Below are 22285 nucleotides of genomic sequence, written 5' to 3' on the forward strand. Positions count from 1 at the left end.
GAGAAAAATATCAGGAATTTTATTCAGTTGGACAGACTATTTATCTGTAACTGAGAATTTAGTTTTATTCTTAATTAACCTTCACTAATAGAATTGTCCTAAAATTGGGATCTTTTTTCTTTTTTTAAAAAAAGGGTCTTACAAAGAATGGACCTCTCTTCAGTTTTAGAAGCTCATAGAAATAGTCAGCTTGTTGAACTACTTCTGGCAGGGTGATCAATCTGTACAGTGAATTTCCATCAATACTAAAAATTTCAGTTTATCTGGAATTTTAATTTTTGACAATGTAAACAAATGAATTGACTTAAATTCTCTAGAGTCAAAAGTCTTCTATGCAAAAGGCACTGTGGCATTGCAGTTTAGAAATTAAAACTTTGGACTTAAATCTAAATTTGAATCGTATTGCCACCACTTCCTAGCCGTGTATACAGTTAGCCAACTTCCATAAGCCCCACTATTCTCATCTGTAAAATAGGACAGTAATGTCGTGGGTCACTGGGAGTTAAAATGAGATCATTTTGTTTAAAAGCTTAGCATGGTGACTGGCACAAATGATCAATAATTATTTTCTATTAGTAGAACAAATAAATTACTTTTGTAAAAATAAATCTGACTTATTATTTGGGTTTTCTGTGCAAAATATAAACTACCCTGTGTGATTTAAATAACTATATTAAGCTGCATGCCCAGTCTTTTTTTTTTTTTTTTCAACGGAGGTGTGAAAGAAATACTCAAGTGACTGTGTTGCTGGTGGGAAAAAGCATATCATTTCCTGGGGTCTTCAGGGTACAGTTGTGCTCAAAATTAAACACTTCTAGGGATTATGCTGTGACCCTTTTAATATGTGCCTTTAATTTTTTTCATTCCTTAATACTCTTTTCTTTATACTCAATGGCGCAGGATTCTGGTTTTCTACTGGCTCCTTATTTAAGAATGTGAAAACATTCAGATATTTGAGAGGGTAGAAGTAGAAATGAGGAATGCCTAAACAAACTCTAAAAGGAGTAAGAGTCTATTTTTAGCAGTATTAATTTATTGGCTTTATCAATTAATTGGTATTATGGCTACTATGCTATTTCAATCCCTACTTATTCAATAATAAATATTATAAAAAATATCTAAGCTTTTCTTGGCCTATAAAATTTAAAAAATTAGCAAAACATATCATGTTGAAGACATTCATTTTTCACAGAGAGCAGTGAAGGCATTTCTCTACTTCCTTTCCCCCATACTACCCTAGGATTGCTCTGCAGTATTCATGTGTTAGTATAGGTCAACAAAAAGTACTATACGTGTGTTCAGCTGTTTAAAATGATGTTAATACACTTAATGCTATAAAAGAACGAACCCAAAAAGGTTCAATATGTACATTCACTCTCATGAAGAAGTTGTTTAGGTGTAACAATGTAAACAAAATCAAAATAAATGCAACAATTTTCATCTTCTCAGGATTGGTGAAAAATGTTATTCATTTGATTATAGTTACTTCTGTCCCTGTACCTTGAACATACTGAACAACATCTTACTCTGTAATCTCTTAGCCCTTAATGTGGGGGTCTAAATTTTCTTTTTTCTTTTTTATTGCTAACTGATCATTACTACCATTGGGGAAAGTTATTGGTTTCTACATATTTATTATGTATTCTGCTATGATATACAAATGTCTTATAAATTGTAAATATAATTAGTTGCTTTTCTCCCTATAAACTTCAAAATGTTTCTAAGAGATTTTCATAGGTATGTAACAATATATAAAATTTAAAATAATCCTTATATCTGATTTATATTACTTTATTTGTTGTATTCAGATATAACTTCAAAAACAATTCAATTTGTACAGCTTGCTTTACACCATTAATATTTATTAAGCTAATTACTACTGGTTTGTAGTAGTTTTAACATAATGTTTATATACTTTTGTTCTATTTTTCTTTATACAGACTTTTGTTTAAAACACAGAAGGGCTACCAAGTTTTTCCAAATTCTTTTTTTTTGTTTTGTTTTGTTTCAAGGGATATAGACGCATTGCTGTATTGTAATTTGTTCCTGAAATGAATTACTCTGAGAGATTTGCTAATATTAGGTAATCACTGAAAAGCTAATAAGCTAAACTCTTTGTATGTACTGCAGTCAAACATACAAAATAAAATTATTTTGGGTTTTCTTACTCTCTGAGGTGCTGCTGACTGTCTCCTTTCTCCCCATGGATTAGGACCTCAGAACTGGCAAACTCCTTGTTTGCTGCCAGGCTCCAAGAAATTCAGCATTTCTGTGTGTGTTATCTGGCTTCACAAGTAGCCTCCATGTGAGTGGACTATGCAGCCTGTACAGTGAAGGGGAGTTTATCCCTATGGGATGAGAATGAAACAACAGGAAACTTCATATGAGAGACAGTAAAGCAGATATATCCCTCCTCATTTTTCCCATCTGTTAACTTCTCATCCATAAACTTTAGTGAATTCCTGCATACCACAGGTCTGTTGAGGGACTTTCTATGCCTCTGCAGTAGATTAAGGGGCAGTTACCAGCACAGTAATGCAATGGACTCCATTCCTTTTCATCTTTCCTTGCTTCCCTTAACTGCTCCTGAATTGCATCTTCTAAATAAATCAAATCCTTACCTTTATACTTGCCTCAGGTTCTGCTGCTTAAAGACAACAACTAAGGTATTTGTTGTATATTATTAGCATTATTCTGACAAAAAGTAGTATATCAGGGCTTTTCTTTAAATTATACTTTAAGTTCATGTGCAGAATGTGCAGGTTATACTTTATACTTTAAGTTCACGTGCAGAATGTGCAGGTTACACAGGTATACATGTGCCATGGTGGTTTGCTGCACCCATCAACCTGTCATCTACATTAGGCATTTCTCCTAATGCTATCCCTCCCATGCCCCTCCACCCATTGACAGGCCCTGGTGTGTGATGTTTCCCTCCCTGTGCCCATATGTTCTCATTGTATAACTCCAACTTATGAGTGAAAACATGTGGTGTTTGGTTTTCTGCTCCTGGTTTAGTTTGCTGAGAATGATGGTTTCCAGCTTCATCCATTTTTTATGGCTTCATAGTATTTCATGGAGTATATGTGCCAAATGTTCTTTATCCAGTCTATATTGATGGGCATTTGGATTGGTTCCAAGTCTTTGCTATTGTGAATAGTGCTGGAATAAACATACATGTGCATGTGTCTTTATAGTAGAATGATTTATTATCCTTTGGGTATATACCCAGTAATGGGACTGCTGGATCAAATGGTATTTCTGGTTATAGATTCTTGAGGAATCGCTATACTGTCTTCCACAGTGGTTGAACTAATTTACATTCCCACCAACAGTGCAAAAGCCTTCCTATTTCTCCACATCCTCTCCAGCATGTTATTTCCTGACTTTTTAATAACTGCCATTCTAACTGACATAAGATGGTATCTCATTGTGGTTTTGATTTGCATTTCTCCAATGACCAGTGATGAGCTTTTTTTTTCCATGTTTGTTGGCTGCCTAAATGTATTCTTTTGAGAAGTGTCTGTTCATGTCCTTCACCCACTTTTTGATGGGGTTGTTTTTTCTCGTAAATTTGTTTAAGTTCCTTGTAGATTCTGGATGTTAGACCTTTGTCAGATGAGTAGATTGCAAAAATTTTCTCCCATTTTCTAGGTTGCCTATTCATTCTGATGACAGTTTCTTTAGCTATGCAGAAGTTCTTTAGTTTAATTAGATCCCATTTGTTAATTTTGGCTTTTGTTGCAATTGCTTTTGTTATTTTAGTCATGAAGTCTTTGTTCATGCCTATGTCCTGAATAGTATCATCTAGGTTTTCTTCGAGGCTTTTTATGGATTTAGGTCTTACATTTAAATCGTTAATCCAGCTTGAGTTAATTTTTGTATAAGGTATAAGGAAGGAGTCCAGTTTCAGTTTTCTTCATATGGCTAGCTAGTTTTCCCAACATCATTTATTAAATAGGGAATCCTTTCCCCATCTCTTGTTCTTGTCAGGTTGGCCAAAGATCAGATGGTTGTAGATGTGTGGTGTTATTTCTGAGGCCTCTGTTCTATTCCATTGGTCTATATATGTTTTGGTAGCAGTACCATGCTGTTATGGTTACTGTAGCCTTGCAGTATAGTTTGAAGTCAGGTAATGTGATGCCTCCAGGTTTCTTCTTTTTTGCTTACAATTTTCTTGCCTATATGGGCTCTTTTTTGGTTCCATATAAAATTTAAAGTAGTTTTTTTCTAATTCTGTGAAGAAAGTCAATGGTAGCTTGATGGAAATAGCATTGAATCTACAAATTACTTTGGGCAGTATGGCCATTTTCACAATATTGATGCTTCCTATCCATGAGCATGGAATGTTTTTCCATTTCTTTGTGTCCTCTCTTATTTCCTTGAGCAGTGGTTTGTAGTTCTCCTTGAAGAGGTCCTTCACATCCCTTGTAAGTTATATCCTAGGTATTTTATTCTCTTTGTAGCAATTGTGAATGGAGCTTGCTCATGATTTGGCTCCCTGTTTGTCTATTATTGGTGTACAGGAATGCTTGTGATTATTGCACACTGATTTTGTATCATGAGACTTTGCTGAAGTTGCTTATCAGCTTAAGGAGATTTTGGACTGAGACAGTGGGGTTTTCCAAATATATAATCATGTCATCTACAGACAGAGATAATTTGACTTCCTCTCTTCTTATTTCAATATCCTTTATTTCTTTCTCTTGCCTGATTTCCCTGGTCGGAACTTCCAATACTATGTTGAATAGGAGTGGTGAGAAACGGCAACCTTGTCTTGTGCTGGTTTTCAAAGGGGGTGCTTCCAGCTTTTACCCATTCCATATGATATTGGCTGTGGGTTTGTCATAAATAGCTCTTATTATTTTGAGATATGTTCCATCGATACCTAGTTTATTGAGTGTTTTTACCAGGAAGCAATGTTGAATCTTACCAAAGGCATTTTCTGAATCTATTGAGATAATCATGTAGTTTTTGTCATTGGTTCTGTTTATATCATGGATTACGTGTATTGATTTGTGTACGCTGAACCAGCCTTGCCTCCCAGGGATGAAGCCAACTTGATCGTGGTAGATAAGCTTTTTAATGTGCTGCTGGGTTCAGTTTGCCAATATTTTATTGAGGATTTCTGCATCGATGTGCATCAGGGATATTGGCCTGAAATTTTCTTTTTTATTGTGTCTCTGCCAGATTTGGTATAAGAATGATGCTGACCTCATAAAATGAGTTAGTAAGGAGTTCCTCTTTTTCTATTTGGAATAGTTTCAGGAGGAATGGTACCAGCTCTTCTTTGTACCTCTGGTAGAATCTGGCTGTGCATCCATCTGGTCCTGGGCTTTCTTCAGATAGTAGGCTATTAATTACCGCCTCAATTTCAGAACTTGTTATTGGTCTATTCAGGGATTCAACTTCTTCCTGATTTAGTCTTGGGAGGGTGTATGTGTCCAGGAATTTATCCATTTCTTCTAGGTTTTCTAGTTTATTTGCATAGAGGTGTTTATAGTATTCACTGATAGTAGTTTGTATTTCTGGGGGAGCAGTAGTGCTCTCTCCTTTATCATTTTTTATTGTGTCTATTTGATTACTCTCTCTTTTCTTCTTTATTAGTATGGTTAGTGGTCTATTATGTTAATTCTTTCAAAACACCAGCTCCTAGATTCATTGATTTTTTGAAGGGTTTTTTGTGTCTCTATGTCCTTCAGGTCTGCTCTAATCTCAGTTACTTCTTGTCTTCTGCTAGCTTTTGAATTTGTTTGCTCTTGCTTCTCTAGTTCTTTTCATTGTGATGTTAGGGTGTCGATTTTAGATCTTTCCTGCTTTCTCCTGTGGGCATTTAGTGCTATAAATTTCACTCTAAACACTGCTTTAGCTGTGTCCCAGAGATTCTGGTACATTGCATCTTTGTTCTCATTAGTTTCAAAGAATTTATTTATTTCTGCCTTAATTTCGTTATTTACCCAGTAGTCATTCAGGAGCAGGTTGTTTAGTTTCCACGCAGTTGCGTTGTTTTGAGTGAGTTTCTTAATCCTGAGTTCCAACTTGATTGCACTGTGGTCTGAAAGATTGTTATAATTTCCACTCTTTTGCATTTGCTGAGTAGTGTTTTACTTCCAATTATGTAGTCAATTTTAGAATAAGTGTGATGTGATGCTGAGAAGAATGTATATTCTCTTGATTTGAGGTGGAGAGTTCTGTAGATGTCTATTAGGTCTGCTTGGTCCAGAGCTGAGTTCAAGTCCTGAATATCTTTGTTAACTTTCTGTCTCATTATTCTGTCTAATATTTACAGTGGGGTGTTAATGACTCCCACTATTATTGTGTTGGAGTCTAAGCCTCTTTGTAGGTCTCTAAGAATTTGCTTTATGAATCTGGGTGCTCCTGTATTGGGTGCATATATAGTTAGGATAGTTAGTTCTTCTTGCTGCATTGATCCCTTTACCATTATGTAATGCACTTGTCTTTTTTGATCTTTGTTGGTTTAAAGTCTGTTTTATCAGAGACTAGGATTGTAATTCCTGCTTTATTTTCCTTTCCATTTGCCTGGTAAATATTCCTCCATCCCTTTATTTTGAGCCTATGTGTGTCTTTGCACATGAGATAGGTCTCCTGAATAAAGCACACCAATAGGTCTTGACTATTTATCCAATTTGCCAGTCTGTGTCTTTTAATTGGGGCATTTGGCCCATTTACATTTAAGGTTAATACTGCTATGTGTGAATTTGATCCTGTCATTATGATGCTAGCTGGTTATTTTGCCCATTAGTTGATGCAGTTTCCTCATAGTGTTAATGGTCTTTATATTTTGGTTTGTTTTTGCAGTGGCTCATACCAGTTTTCCCTTTCCATATTTGGGGCTTCCTTCCAGAGCTCTTGTAAGGCAGCCTTGGTTGTGACAACCTACCTCAGCATTTGCTTTTCTGTAAACGATTTTATTTCTCCTTCCTTTATGAAGCTTATTTTGGCTTGATATAAAATTCTGGGTTGAAAATTCTTTTCTTTAAGAATGTTGAGCATTGGCCCTCACTCTCTTCTGGCTTGTAGGATTTGTGCAGAAAGATCTGCTGTTAGTCTGATGGGTTTCCCTTTGTGGGCAACCCGACCTTTCTCTCTGGCTGCCCTTAACATTTTTTCCTTCATTTCAACCTTGGTGAATCTGACAACTCTGTGACTTGGGGTAGCTCTTCTTGAGGAGTATCTTTGTGGTGTTCTCTGCATTTCCTGAATTTGAATGTTGGCCTATCTTGCTAGGTTGGGAAGTTCTCCTAGATAATATTTTGAAGTGTTTTCCAGCTTGGTTCCATTCTCCCCATCACTTTCAGGTACAACAATCAAATGTAGGTTTGTTCTTTTCACATAGACCCATGTTTCTTGGACGTTTTGTTCATCCCTTTTCATTCTTTTTTCTCTAATCTTGTCTTCATGTTTTATTTCATTAAGTTGATCTTTAATCTCTGATATCCTTTCTTCCACTTGACCAATTCAGCTATTGATGCTTATGCATGCTTCACAATATTCTTGTGCTGTGTTTTTCGGCTCCATCAGGTCACTTATGTTCTTCTCTAAACTGGTTATTCTAGTTAGCAATTCCTCTAACTTTTTATCAATGTTCTTAGCTTTCTTGCATTGGTTTAGAACATGTTCCTTTAGCTCGGAGGAGTTTGTTATTACCCACCTCCTGAAGCCTACTTCAGTCAATTAGTCAAATTCATTCTCCATCCAGTTTTGTTCCCTTGCTGGTGAGGAGCTGTGATTCTTTGGAGAAGAGGCATTCTGTTTTTTGGAATTTTCAGCCCTTTTGCACTGGTTTTTCTTCATCTTTGTGGATTTATCTACTTTGGTCATTGCTGTTGGTGACCTTTGAATGGAGTTTTTGCCTGTCATCCTTTTTTTTTTTTTTTTTTTCCTGATGTTGATGCTATTACCTCTGTTTGTTAGTTTTTCTTCTAACAGGCCCCTCTTCTGCAGGTCTACTGCAGTTTGCTGGGGGTCCACCCCAGACCCTGTTGCCTGGGTAGCACCACCAGAGGCTACAGAACAGCAAAGATTGCTGCCTGCTTGGGTAGCACCACCAGAGGCTGCAGAACAGCAAAGATTGCTGCCTGCTCCTTCCTCTGGAAGCTTTGTCCCAGAGAGGCACCCACCAAATGCCAGCTGGAGTTCTCCTGTATAAGTTGTCTGTCGACTCCTGCTGGGAGGTGTCTCCCCGTCAGGAGGCTCAGGGGTCAAGGACACACTTGAGGAGGTCTTCTGTCCTTTAGCAGAGCTCGAGCATTGTGCTGGGAGATCCACTGCTTTCTTCAGAGCTGGCAGGCAGTAATGTTTAAGTCTGCTGAAGCTGTGCCCACAGCTACCCCTTCCCCCAGGTGCTCTGTCCCAGGAAGCTGGGAGTTTTATCCATAAGCCCCTGACTGGAGCTGCTGCCTTTCTTTTAGCAATGCCCTGCCCAGATAGGAGGAATCTAGAGAGGCAGTCTGGTTACCATGGCTTTGCGGTGCTGTGGTAGACTCTGACCAGTCTGAATTTCCCACTGACTTTGTTTATACTGTGAGAGGAATACCGCCTACTCAAGTCTCAGTAATAGTGGATTCCCCTCCCCCAACCAAGCTCAAGCATCCCAGGTCAACATTAGACTGCTGTGCTGGCAGCGAGAATTTCAAGTCACTGTATCTTATCTTGATGGGCTCTATGGTGGTGGGATCCACTGAGCAAGACTACTTGACTCCCTGGCTTCAGCCCCCTTTCCAGGGGAGTAAACAGTTCTATCTCACTGGCATTCCAGGCACCACTGGGGTCCAAAAAAAAAAAAAAAAAATCTTCTGCAGCTAGCTTGGTGCCTGCCCAAACAGCCACCCAGTTTTGTTCTTGAAACCCAGGGCCCTTGTGGTGTAGGCACATGGGCAGAGTTTGGAAGATTTGGAGGGTTCAGAAGAAGACAGGAAGATGAGGGAAAGTTTGAAACTTCTTAAAGACTGATTAAATGGTTGTAATCAAAATACTGATAGTGATACGGACAATGAAGTCCAGGCTGAGGAGGTCTCAGACTGAAATAAGGAACTTATTGGGAACTGGAGCAGAGGCCACCCATGTTATGCCTTAACCAACAGCTCTATTGAATTCTGTTCATACCCTAGGGATCTGTGAAAGTTTGAACTTTAGAGTGATGACCTAAGGTATCTGGTGGAACACATTTTTAAGCAGCAATGTGTCCAAGGTGTGGTTTGACTGCTTCTAACAGCTTATACACAGATGCAGGAGCAAATAAAGAAGTTGGAACTTATATTTAAAGGGAAGCAGGGTGTAAACAAACATTTGAAAAATTTGCAGCCTGGCCATGTGGTAAAAAAGCAAAGCCCATTTTCAGCGAAGGAATTCAAGCAGGCTTTGAAATTTGCATAACGAAAAAGGAAGCAAGTGCTGATAGCCAAGATAACGGGAAAAGGCCTCAAGGGCATTTTGGAGATCTAAGAGGCAGCCCCTACCGCCACATGCCCACAGGTTTAGGAAGACTCCAGCCACTGCTTCAGAGAGTGCAAGCAGTGAGCCTTGGAGGCTTCTATGTGTTAATGTTGTGGGTGTGCAGAATGCAAGAGATGAGGCTTGGGAGCCTCCACCTAGATTTCAGAGAATATATTTGAAAAGCCTGGATGTCCAGGCAGAAGCCTGCTGAGATGGGTTGTGCCTTCACAGGAAACCTCTACTAGGGCAGTATGGAGGGGAAATGTGTGGTTGGAGCCCCCACACAGAGTCTTCACTGGGTCATCCCAGGATGGTCAAGCCAATGGCACATCCAAGTGCCCATGTTCCCTAAATGTGAGGCATGAAGTCAAAGGAGATTATTTTGAAGCTTTAAGATTTGATGACTCTCCTGCTGGGTTTTGAACATGTATGGGGTCTGTCACTCCTTTCTCTTTGCTGATTTTGCCCTTTTGGAATGGAAATGTTTACTCAATGTCTATAATCTCATGGTATTTTGGAAGTAACTAGTTTCTTTCTTGTTGTTGTTTTTGTTTTTCTTACAGGCTCATAGGTAGAAGAGACTTGCCTTGTATCAGATGAGACTTTAGACTTTGAACTTTTGAGTCAGTGCTAAAATAAGACTTTGGGGGACTACTGGGAAGGCATGATTGCATTTTGCAATGTGAGAGGGATATAAGCTTTGGGAGGGGCCAGGGGCCAAATGGTATGGTTTGTATCTGTGTCCTCACCAAATCTCAGGTTGACTTGTAATCCCCAGTGTTGGAGGTGGGGCTGGGTAAGAGATGACTGGATAGTGAGGGTGGATTTCTCATGAATGGGTTAGCACCACCCTCTTCATGCTGTCCTCAAGATGCTGAGTAAATTTTCATGAGATCTGGTTGTTTAAAGTGTGGGGCACCTCACTTCCACTCTCTTGCTCCTGCTCCTGCCATGTAAGATGTCAGTGCTCCCCCTTCACCTTCTACCATGATTTTAAGTTTCCTGAGGAAGTTGAATGGATGCCAGCATCATGCTTTCCATACAGCTTGCAGAAGCATGAGCCAATTAATCCTCTCTTCTTTGTAAATTATCCAGTCTCAGGTATTTTTTATAGCAATGCGAGAATGAACTGATATAATAACTAAATATCTATCAATGCAGGACTTATAAATAAATTATGTTATATCCATAAACTGAAACATTCCAGCTTGCATATAAAAGGATATGCTAATTTGGAAAGATCTCTAAGACACAGTAATTGAATAAAGCAAACTATGTGAGATAGATATAAATTGTACTTATACTTGATTGAATTTACATAATTTTTGAAAAGAACACAAGAAACTAATAAAACATGTTTTTAGTTTGGGGCTGGTGCCAACTAATGTATGATATACCAGGGTAGGAGTGAGACAACCATTTGTATTTTTGCACTAGTATAGCAAATAAATACAAAAAATTTTGTACATCACCTGTCATATTTCCTTAGTCTCTTAGTTGTCTCTTATCTTGATATTTCTATTCTGTTTCTATTTTCATTTTGTAGTTGTAACTTGCCACATTCTTGATGAGTAGAATATTTTCTGATTTCTGCATACCTCCCACATTTATTACCTATTGAAGAAATTAAATCAATAAAAATGAAATACATAATCTCCCTGAGTACAGAAGTTTTTAATGATTTCTCATATTCTCAAGGCATTCCCTCATTTAACAATCACATCTAAGTTATATTAGACACCATGCTAAGTACCGGAAATACATAACACAAAAAGAAAGCGACAAGGAGAAGACAGTGAGGAAGGGAGAAGAATAGAAGAATAGAGTCTCTGCTCTAAAGGAACTTGCATTCTAGTATGCAAAGATATGTCAGGCAGCAATAATTTTTTAAATTAACTGTCTTGAAAATAATGTCATTTTAAAAAGCTTTGCAAATAAAGATAAATATAATAGAGCACTAAAAATAAGGATGTGGCTTGATTTGAAAGTAATCTTACTGTGACATAATTTACTCATAGATTAACTGGTTTGATTTTGCCAGTTGTCAGGTGGATGTCTTTCTTTTTTCTATTCCATATGCGTCTATTTCAGTTAAAAATGTGTAAGAATTTCTTTCTACATGAAGCTTCTTGGAACATTAAAAACATCTTGGAAATTTTTAAATGCCAGAATTATTTGGAATTGACATTACTCAGAATAGTCCTGATCAATTACCATTGCCTTCTATACTAGGAGGATGTATAGGTGAAATGATATCTTCTTTGGTGTCTCCTGAAGTCTTCAAAACATCAATGTATCCTTCCAACCAATGTTTCCACCATGCTCTGAGGCTGATTGGTTGGTAAAATGGCCAATGCCAATGCTACCAGAGTTTAGGTCCTTTAAGAGACTGTTTTGTTATTTTTTTTTCCATCCATTATAATTCTGGAAAATTTTCCTAACAGAGTAAGTTCAGCACTTTTTAAATGCCTTTAACCTTCTGAACCTCTAGTTAGTATAGATACATTTTCTCTTATTCATTTCAGTGGGTGAGTTTTCCTGACTTATCTCCCTTGCCTCCCTGCTTTTACTTTAGCAGCTTGGTCCCTGATCTAATAACATAAAGAATCAAGAAAAACAAAATCATTAATGGGAAATTCATATAGTGAGGTGAATATGAAAGAAATAAAGCTAGATCCTCTCAGTGCCATTAACCTCTAGAAAGGACCTGAGACAGTGGGCCTATGGGGTAGAACATAAGAAAGAGGAAGGGTCTTGAGAGGTAATTAGAGACAGGAAAGCAAAACCAAATAACTGGTCAATTCTTTTTCTACCTTCTGAAAATCATTATAAATGGTCTCCACATCTTCAATAACCAGGGATCCCTGGTCCTAAAGAATTTGTACTGAATTCCTTCATAGTAGAAACATTGGTAGGAATTAGTGTTTTATGCAAGCATCTTCTTGTTATATCCATTAAACTTTGCCTGGAGAAAACTTTTGTTATCATTTGTACTCATTAGGGGCTTCTTGGGAAAAAAAATTATAAAGTTTTGAGATTGGGCTTGTGAGTTTAGTATTCCACAACTCTTATGCATTAGGGGAGAATATATTGCCATTCTTCTCTACCTTAAAAATCCCTAACGAGGTATCACAAATTCTTTATTGCATTATGACAGCCTATATCCTTACCAGAAAGGTGAAAAGGAGAAAGATTAAAATTATGTTTTCACTGTGTTAACATTTAATCATTACTTCAAAATGCCAGTTTTTAAATTAAGAGGTTCTCAAAAATAGTTATTTAATTATATTGTTCTAGGCCAATAAATAGCTCTGACAATTAAACATTTAACTGAAATCATACAGCTAATAGTTAACAAAGACAACATCATTTTTGTTTCCTTTTCTTACTGAATTTATTGTGATGTTAAAATTACTTGTTTTGTGTAAATTATCCCCACCCAGTCCTCTAGCAAAATTTGGAATAATTGTATAACTAACTTAAATAATTTCTATCTTAAAAAAGTTTAACTAATTCATCTAGCAAATATTATTTATTTTATATAAATTTGTGAAACAAATGAAAAATAAACAAATTGCAAGGCTCTAGATTTGGAAATAAGTCAATAAATAAGACTAAAGTAGAATCACATGTTTATTTTCCTATCATGCTGGTTTGATTTTGATGAATTCTATATTACTACAAGACTCACAAGAAAATCAAATTTTTGAAATAAATAATCTAAAACTTTAGGTGTTTTTAAACAGGTGAGTTATTTGAAGTATATGTCCTCAATTTAAAGAAATTAACTCCCTTCTTTTTCCCCTGGCATTTTATGAAATTTAATGCACAAATATATGTGCATTCCAAAATGTCAAAAGATTATTTTTATGTGTCAGAAGATTCAATCCATGCTTCTCTTAAAAATTTAGAACTTGTTTACTTCTAAGGCTGAGTGCATTTTAGAATAACTTTGTGTTAGCTACAAATAACAATTTTTTCAAGCCCTAGCAACCAGGCTCTGCCTTAGCAAAGGCCTTTAAAGAGTTTCTTTCACTGCCTTTGCCCCTCCTCCTTCTGTACCCACCCAGGTTCTCAGCACAATAATTTCAAAAAATAGAAAGGGAGGAAGGGAGGAAGGGAGGAAGGGAGGAAGGAAAGAACGAAGGAAGGAAGGAAGGAAGGAAGGAAGGAAGGAAGGAAAAGGAGGAGGGAGGGAAAGAAAACTTGTTAAAAATGAGGTAGTTCCGTGTTTTATGGTTTAAAAGTGTATGAAAGCCAAATGTACACATTCTCACCTACTTAACATGCAAGTTTTGGGATATAATCCTTCAGCAAACAATAGGTGTATTGATTATAAAGGCTACAGTAGAAGTTTCTTACCAGTGTGTGGCTTTTTCGTGAAGGGGGAAAAAATGATTTGGAAATGAGCCACCTTTATTTTTAAATTCCCCAGTCAATATGTTGCCACAGCAACCAAAGTTCTTGCTATCTGGGAAAAGACAGATGTCTTTGCTTCAATCAAGATGCAAAGCTAGAGAAAAAGAAAAAAAGCAATGAAAATACTTCATTTCATTTTTTGAAAATGTGAATTGCCCTGAGCTGGCTTTGAGACATAGTTCTTATCCACAGTATCCATCAACATGTATTCAAGTCCCTCAATATTGCAATACTTCATTTTCATTAATTAAATAATAACCTCGAATGCTGTCTCATAACATTCAGTTGAATTCATTCATTGTCGAAAATGTCATTCAGTTTAAAATAGTTCATATTATTATGCAGTTTATTGACAAAGATGATGTTTAAGTCTATTTAATAAGAGTGGTTGTGTTCAGAAGAAAAGAAAGATGGGAATCACAAAAGGACTGCTGAGAAAAAGAATCAGAAAGCCTCCTTTATTTTAACATTGTTGTTGTCCCATATGTGCGTATTCCTTAACCCTTGAATCTTAACTAAAATGAAGGTAAAGTAATTTTTGAATGTTTAGCGAGAACAAAAAGGATACAAGAAGAGACAACAGTAGACCAAAGATTACAACAAACTTTTGAATATGGGAAACAAGTAGCAAGTGAATTAACAAAAGTGAGATGTTTGGGAAAAAATACTGAATAGTGAACAAAGTACAGAGAAGTACAGATAAAGTCAAGAGTGAGATCTAGAGAAAGCAGAATGTTAAGACAGAAAATATAAAGACATTCAGTGAAAACTGGGTTTCAAGAAAAGTCAGAGCTTTTAGCCCCTTTTCAACTACTGTGTGCTGGAGAGGAAAGGGAAATTTCATGCCTGAGACTTAAACAACAGGAAAATAAAGTAAAGATGAAGGAGTAGCTCAGCTCTTGAAATAGAAAAAAAAAATACAAATTTTGCATATTAAATATTAGACTCTACAATTTCCTTCCCCACCCTACCAGAATTCTCACTAAGAAGGATTCAACCTTCTAGGTATGAAGCTAAACAATTTTTATCTGAAGAAATTGAAAACAAAAGCAACACACACACACATTTTAGCATCACTCCAGTAGAAGAAATAGCTTGCCACCAAATCACCCAGATGAGAATCCCACAAGTCAACAAACACTTCTCACATGCACAGAGTTCCTGATCCACATTAACTTGTTGCATACTTCATCACACATAGCTCAAAGACTACATAAATGGGCAGGAATAAATAAGAACTTAGATGAAACAAAGACATTGCTGGGCAAAGAACAAAAAGGTAAGTAAAACTATTGTTAATTACCTTGTAGAGAAAGAAGATACTAAAAAGAATTGAGAGCTATAAAATGGAACATCAAAGGTAATTAAGACTCCTGGTAATTAAAAATATGCTATCCAAAATTTAAAAAGAAAACTAAAATAGATTATGCAAAATTCTAAAAAGTGTTAACAGAAAAAGTTATAATAGAAAATAAAAATGTATAGAATTAGATGATCAGCCCAGGTGCTCTAACTTCTAAATTCTACATACAAAGAAATAGAGAAGCAAAAAGGGAAGAAATTATCAAAGGATGAATACAACACATTTTTTCCACAGAAATGCTATTAGATTATTCTGGGCTCTCATTGAAAATTTTTTCAATAAATGAACCCAAGCAAGGCACATTGTACATATTTCCAAATACCAGTTATTAAAAGATATCCTAAAAACCCACAAAGACAAAAAATGAGAGATCACAAAATATCAGGTAAATGAATAACAGAATTCTCAACAGCAATACCACAAGTCAAATATACATGAAGAGAAGAAACTAAAAATTAGCCAGATAAACTGTTAAGAGTACAAAAAAGATATTTTCAGACGTTGATGCAATAAAAAATATGTATTTTCCATAAACACTTTCTTAGGAAGCTACTGGAAAATATACTCTTATAAAACAAACAAAGGAAAAAGAAGAACACTGTATTAGTTAGGGTTCTCCAGAGAAACAGAACCAATAGGATATAGATAGATATATAGATATAGACAGATAGATGTATAGATATATAGAAAGATATTTATAATAAGGAATTGACTCTCTTAATTATGGATGCTGTCACATGATCTACCTTCTGCAAGGAGGAGACTCAGGAAAGCTGGTGGTGTAACTCTAAGAATAAGAGGACTAATGATGCAAGTTCCGGTCCAAAGACAGAAGAAGACTGATGTCCCAGCTCAAGCAGTCAGGCAGCGATAGAAAAACATCTTCCTTCTTCTGCCTTAATGTTCTATTCATGCCCTCAGTGGATTGGATGGTGCCTATATCCACCTGTATTGTGAAGGGCTATTGGCTTTGCTCTCTACCACTTCAAATGCTCATCTTTTCCAGAAACAGCCTCACAGACACACTCAGAAATGTTTAGCCAATTATCTTGGAAACCCTTGATCCAGTAAAGTTGAGACTAAAATTAAACATCACAAACACAAAACTCAGGAAACAGAATCCATCCTTTTTTTTTTTTTTTTTGAGACGGAGTCTGGCTCTGTTGCCCAGGCTGGAGTGCGGTGGCCGGATCTCAGCTCACTGCAAGCTCCGCCTCCCGGGTTCACGCCATTCTCCTGCCTCAGCCTCCCGAGTAGCTGGGACTACAGGCGCCCGCCTCGTCACCCGGCTAGTTTTTTGTATTCTTTAGTAGAGACGGGGTTTCACCGTATTAGCCAGGGTGGTCTCGATCTCCTGACCTTGTGATCCGCCCGTCTCGGCCTCCCAAAGTGCTGGGATTACAGGCTTGAGCCACCGCGCCCGGCCAACAGAATCCATCCTAAGAAAAAAGGAAGGAAAGTACTTCGTTAATGGGAAGAAGTAAATCTATTAAGAAAATTGTTTTTACTAGAGAGGTATATTGAAGATAGTGAGATGGAGATCTGCAGAAAAACAACAATAGCTACCTTAGATCTTCTAGAATGCATGTTTGTAGAATTTTTATTCATAATCACCCAAACTGAAAAAAAAAACCAAGATGTCCTCCAATGGATGAAGGAATAAACAAACTCTGGTACATCCATACAACAGAATATTATTCAGTGGTCAAAAGAAGTGCACTATCAAGCCCCAAAGAGACACGGAGGAAACTTAAAGGCATATTACTAAGTGAACGAAGCCAACCTAAAAGGGTACATATGGTGTGATTTCAACTGACATCCTGGATAAAACAATATTAAAAAGTTTGTCCATCCATGGTTGACAGAAGTTCAGGTGGAGTGGGAAGAGGGATGAATACATAGATGAAGCACAGGAGATTTTTAGAATGGGGAAACTATGCTGTATGATATTTTAATGCTGAATAAATGACATTATGCATTTGTAAAAAAAACATAGAACTGTACAATACAGGGAAAGAAAACAATGTTAAACTATAGTTTTTCATTAATGATAATGTGTAATATTGGGTAATCAATTATAACAAATGAGCCACACTAGTGTAAGATGTTAAAAATAGGGGATACAGTGTGCAAGATGACTTACACTGTGTTAATATTAACCTCCATAAGATTAGAAAACTTATGATATACATATTTTATTTCCAAAGAAGATGGTATTAATATGAGATTATAACAGTTATGCTTTATAAGGGGAAGAAATGTCAATAATAAATCACTGCCTGCTATGGAGACATCATGATAATTATTTTTTCTTCTGTTGAAGCAAAAAGGACTGAGCATTAGAAACATCACTGAAATCCAATTCTCCTTTCTCAAGAAAGTGTTACTGTAAAATTTCAAATATTAAAATTTCAAAGAATGCTTTTATTTTGCCTTTCAGTAGAAAAATAGATCTCATCAGAAAAACAAAGGGTTCCATAATATTGTGATATAATAGGAAATATATATTTTGTCTCCATCCCTGGCTTTTGGCATAGAGCTTGTAAAACCTTTGGAATTTTCTGGAAGATAGGGTAAGGGTGCCTTTCATATAAAATAAACCTCTTTCAATCATAGTTTATGCTAATGAAGCAACTCTTGAAGGATGGCTGCTGGTTGCCAGAGGAACCAACCATGAGATAAGAAAGTTGGCTCTTTCAGTTCCATGCCCCAAACTCTGGATAGAGGAAAAGGGCTAAGAATTGAGTCAATCACCAACGGCCAATGATTTCATCAACCATAACTCTATAATGAAACTTCAAAAAAGCCTAAATGACAGGGCTGGGAGAGCTTCTGGGTTGGTAAGCACATCTATGTGCTGAGAAGTGACAAACTCTGACTCCATGGGGACAGAGGCACCTGTGCTAGGAACCCTTCTGGACCTTGTCCTATGTACATCTTCAACTAATCTGTCTGTTAGTTTGTATTCTTTGTAATTTTTTTTTATAATAAACTGGTAATAGTAAGTAAAGTGTTTCCCTGAGTTCTGTGACACATTATAGCAAATCACCAAATGTGAAGAGGGGGTTGTGAGAAGCCCAACCTGTAGTCAAATCAGGCACAGGTGTGGGAAACCTTGGGCCCTGCTAATCAAAATTGGCATCTGACATGGGGGAACAGTCTTGTAGGACTAAACCCTTAAACTCTGATGTCTGTGGTAACTCCAGGTAATTAGTGTTAGCATTGAACTAAATTGTAGGACATCCAGTTGGCACTTAAAGAAATTTAGAGAATTGCTTGATGTGGAAAATTCACATATTTGATGCCAGAAGTCTTATGAGTATAGAAAAACAAGCATTTTCTATTTAAGATTCAATATCAAGTAAGATATCAAGTAGATATCTAATAACTGTGTACAAATAGAACATAAAAAACAGAAGGGTAGCTCTATCCCAGATAAGGGAAATATACACAGATATTTTTACAGCATTTTGAAAGATGTTTTATATAGAAAACTAGACATAGAGGACTATTGATAGATATTACATAGTGTATACATGCGCATATATATTCACATAAGGTTAAGGTTAAATATGTTTGAGAGACACTGCAATGAGCAATTGAGAATCCTAAAAATGAGATTTTAGTGTTTTGTCCTCAAGCTGATAAGCAACTTCAGCAAAGTCTCATGATACAAAATCAATGTGCAAAAATCACAAGCATTCTTATATACCAATAAGCAAGAAGAGAGCTAAATCATGAGTGAATTCCTATTCACAATTTCTACAAAGAGAATAAAATACCTAAGAATACAACTTACAAGGGACATGAAGAACCTCTTCAAGGAGAACTACAAACCAATCCTCAAGGAAGTAAGACAGGACATAAACAAATGGAAAAAAAAATTACATGCTCATGGATAGGAAGAATCAATATTGTGAAAATGGCCATACTGCCCAAAAAAATTCATGGATTCAAGGCTATTCTCATCAAGCTACCATTGACTTTCTTGGCAGAATTAGAAAAAAAATACTTTAAGTTTCATAAGGAACCAAAAAGAGAGCCCACATTGCCAAGACAATACTAAGCAAAAAGAACAAAGCTGGAGGCATCATGCTACCTGACTTCAAACTATACTACAAGGCTACAGTAACCAAAACAGCATGGTACTGGTACCAAAACAGATATATAGACCAATGGAAGAGAACAGAGGCCTCAGAAATAATGCCACACATCTATAACCATCTGATGTTTGACAAACCTGACAAAAACAAGAAATGGGGAAAGGATTACCTATTTAATAAAGGGTGCTGGGAAAACTGGCTAGCCATATGTAGAAAACAGAACATTGATCCCTTCCTTACACCTTATACAAAAATTAACTCAAGATAGATTAACGACTTAAATGTAAAACCTAAAACCATAAAAACCCTAGAAGAAAACCTAGGCAATACCATTCAGGACATAGGTATGAGCAAAGACTTCATGACTAAAATACCAAAAGCAATTGCAATAAAAGCTAAAATGGAACCTATTCAAACTGAAGAGCTTCTGAACAGCAAAAGAAATTAGCATTAGAGTGAACAAACAACCTACAGAATGGGTGAAAAATGTTTTAAGCTGCACATCTGACAAAGGTTTAACATCCAGAATCTACAAGGAACTTAAACAAATTTACAAGAAAAAAACAACCCCATCAAAAGGTAGGTGAAGGATATGAACAGACACTTCTCAAAAGAAGACATGTATGCAGCCAACAAACACATGAAAAAATGCTCATCATCACTGGTCATTAGAGAAATGCAAATCAAAACCACAATGAGATACTATCTCATGCCAGTCAGAATGATGATTATTAAAAAGTCAGGAAACAACAGAAGCTGGTGAGGATGTAGAGAAATAGGAATGCTTTTACACTGTTAGTGGGAGTGTAAATTAGTTCAACCATTGTGGAAGACAGTGTGGCGATTCCTCAAGGATCTAGAACTAGAAATACCATTTGACCCAGCAACCCCATTACTGGGTATATACCCAAAGGATTATAAATCATTCTACTATAAAGACACATGCACACATATATTTATTTTGCTATTTACAATAGCAAAGACTTGGAACCAACCCAAATGCCTGTCAATGATAGACTAGATAAAGAAAATGTGGCACATATACACCATGGAATACTACACAGCCATAAAAAAGAATGAGTTTGTGTCTTTCGCCCAGACACGGATGAAGCTGGAAGCCATTATTCTCAGCAAACTAACACAGGAACAGAAAACCAAACATCATGTGTTCTCACTCATAAGTGGGAGCTAAACAATGAGAACACATGGACACAGGGAGGGGAACATCACACACCAGGGCCTATCAGGGTTTGGGGATCAAGGGAAGGGAGAGCATTAGGACAAATACCTAACGCACGTGGAGCTTAAAACCTAGTTAATGGATTGATAGGTACAGCAAACCACCATGGCACATGCATACCTAAGTAACAAACCTGCACGTTCTGCACATGTATCCCAGAACTTATAGTAAAATTTTAAAAAAATATGTGTTTTGCATTTCCTAAATTCATTTAATCATCCAAATCCTCCCGTGTGTGTGTGTGTGTGTGCGTGTATGCGTATATGTATACACACATTTTTTTTGCTTGTTTGTTTTAGTCATAGTCTTACTTTGTCACCCAAGCTGGACAGCAGTATTTCAATCATGGCTTGCTGCATGAGCATGTAAGTTTTTTTTCCATTTGTTTATGTCCTGTCTTATTTCCTTGAGGATTGGTTTGTAGTTCTCCTTGAAGAGGTTCTTCATGTCCCTTGTAAGTTGTATTCTTAGGTATTTTATTCTCTTGGTAGAAATTGTGAATAGGAATTCACTCATGATTTAGCTGTCTTCTTGCTTATTGTTGGTATATAAGAATGCTTGTGATTTTTGCACATTGATTTTGTATCATGAGACTTTGCTGAAGTTGCTTATCAGCTTGAGGACAAAAGAGAGAAGGCCCAAATAAATAAAATCAGAAATGAAAAAGGAGACATTACAACTGATACTGCAGAAATTCAAAGGATTATTATTGGCTACTATGAGCAACTATATGCCAATTTCTGGGCTCAAGTGATCCTCCCTCCTCAGCCTCCTGTGTATCTAGAGCTACAGACACGCACCACCATGCCCATCTATTTTTTTTATTTTTTGTAGAAACAGAGCGTCGCTGTCTTTGCCCAGGCTGGTCTCAAACTCCTGGCCTCAAGCAATTCCCCTGCCTCGGCCTCCCAAAATGTTGCAATTACAAGTGTGAGCCACCATGCTTGGCCTAAAACTGGAATATTTTAAAGATTTTATTTGGCTACCAACTTATTTATTTTCCATTTAAACAGTAAGCTAGTAGAAAGATGGTAGAATAGAAAGCTCCATTGATTGCCTGTCCCCCAACAAGGACACCAAGTTAACAACTATCTACACAGTAATAACACTTTCATAAGAACCAAAAATCAGATAAGCACACATAGTACCTGGTTCCAAGTTCATATTACTGAAAGAGGCATGGAAGAGATAGGAAAAGCAGTCCTGAATTGTCCATGCCACTCCTCCCTCACCCTTGGCAACAGTGGCGGGTGGTGCAGCGAGCGTCTCTGGGCACCAGGAGAGGGAGAATACAGCAATTATGAGGCACTGAACACGCTTCTGTTCTGTTAGAGCAGAAAAAGAAACTGCACCAAATTCAGCTGATGCCTGCCCGCAAGAGTAGGAGTAGCCATACTTACATCAGACAAAATGGACTTCAAGACAAAAATTACAAGAAGAGACAAAGAAGATCACCATATAATGGTAAAAATGTCACTACAGCAAGAGGATATAGCAATTCTAAATATATATGTACCCAAAACTAGAGCACCCAGATATATAAAAGAAATATTATTAGAGGTAAAGAGAGAGATAGTCCCCAATACAATAATAGCTACAGAATTCAACACCCAAGTTTCAGCATTGGACAGATCTTTCAAACAGAAAATCAACAAAGAAACATCAGACATAATCTGCACTATAAACCAAATGGATCTAATAGAT

At 36.8% G+C, this 22285-nt stretch overlaps 1 pseudogene; it reads right to left on the reverse strand.

The window, feature by feature from the left end:
- Window positions 1–2000: 2000 nt before the first annotated feature.
- Window positions 2001–22285, reverse strand: part of LOC117063355 — a 35089-nt pseudogene continuing 14804 nt past the window's right edge.

The sequence above is a fragment of the Trachypithecus francoisi genome, unplaced genomic scaffold, assembly GCF_009764315.1.
Source record: "Trachypithecus francoisi isolate TF-2019V2 unplaced genomic scaffold, Tfra_2.0 Lachesis_group18, whole genome shotgun sequence".
Classification (NCBI taxonomy): Eukaryota; Metazoa; Chordata; class Mammalia; order Primates; family Cercopithecidae; genus Trachypithecus; species Trachypithecus francoisi.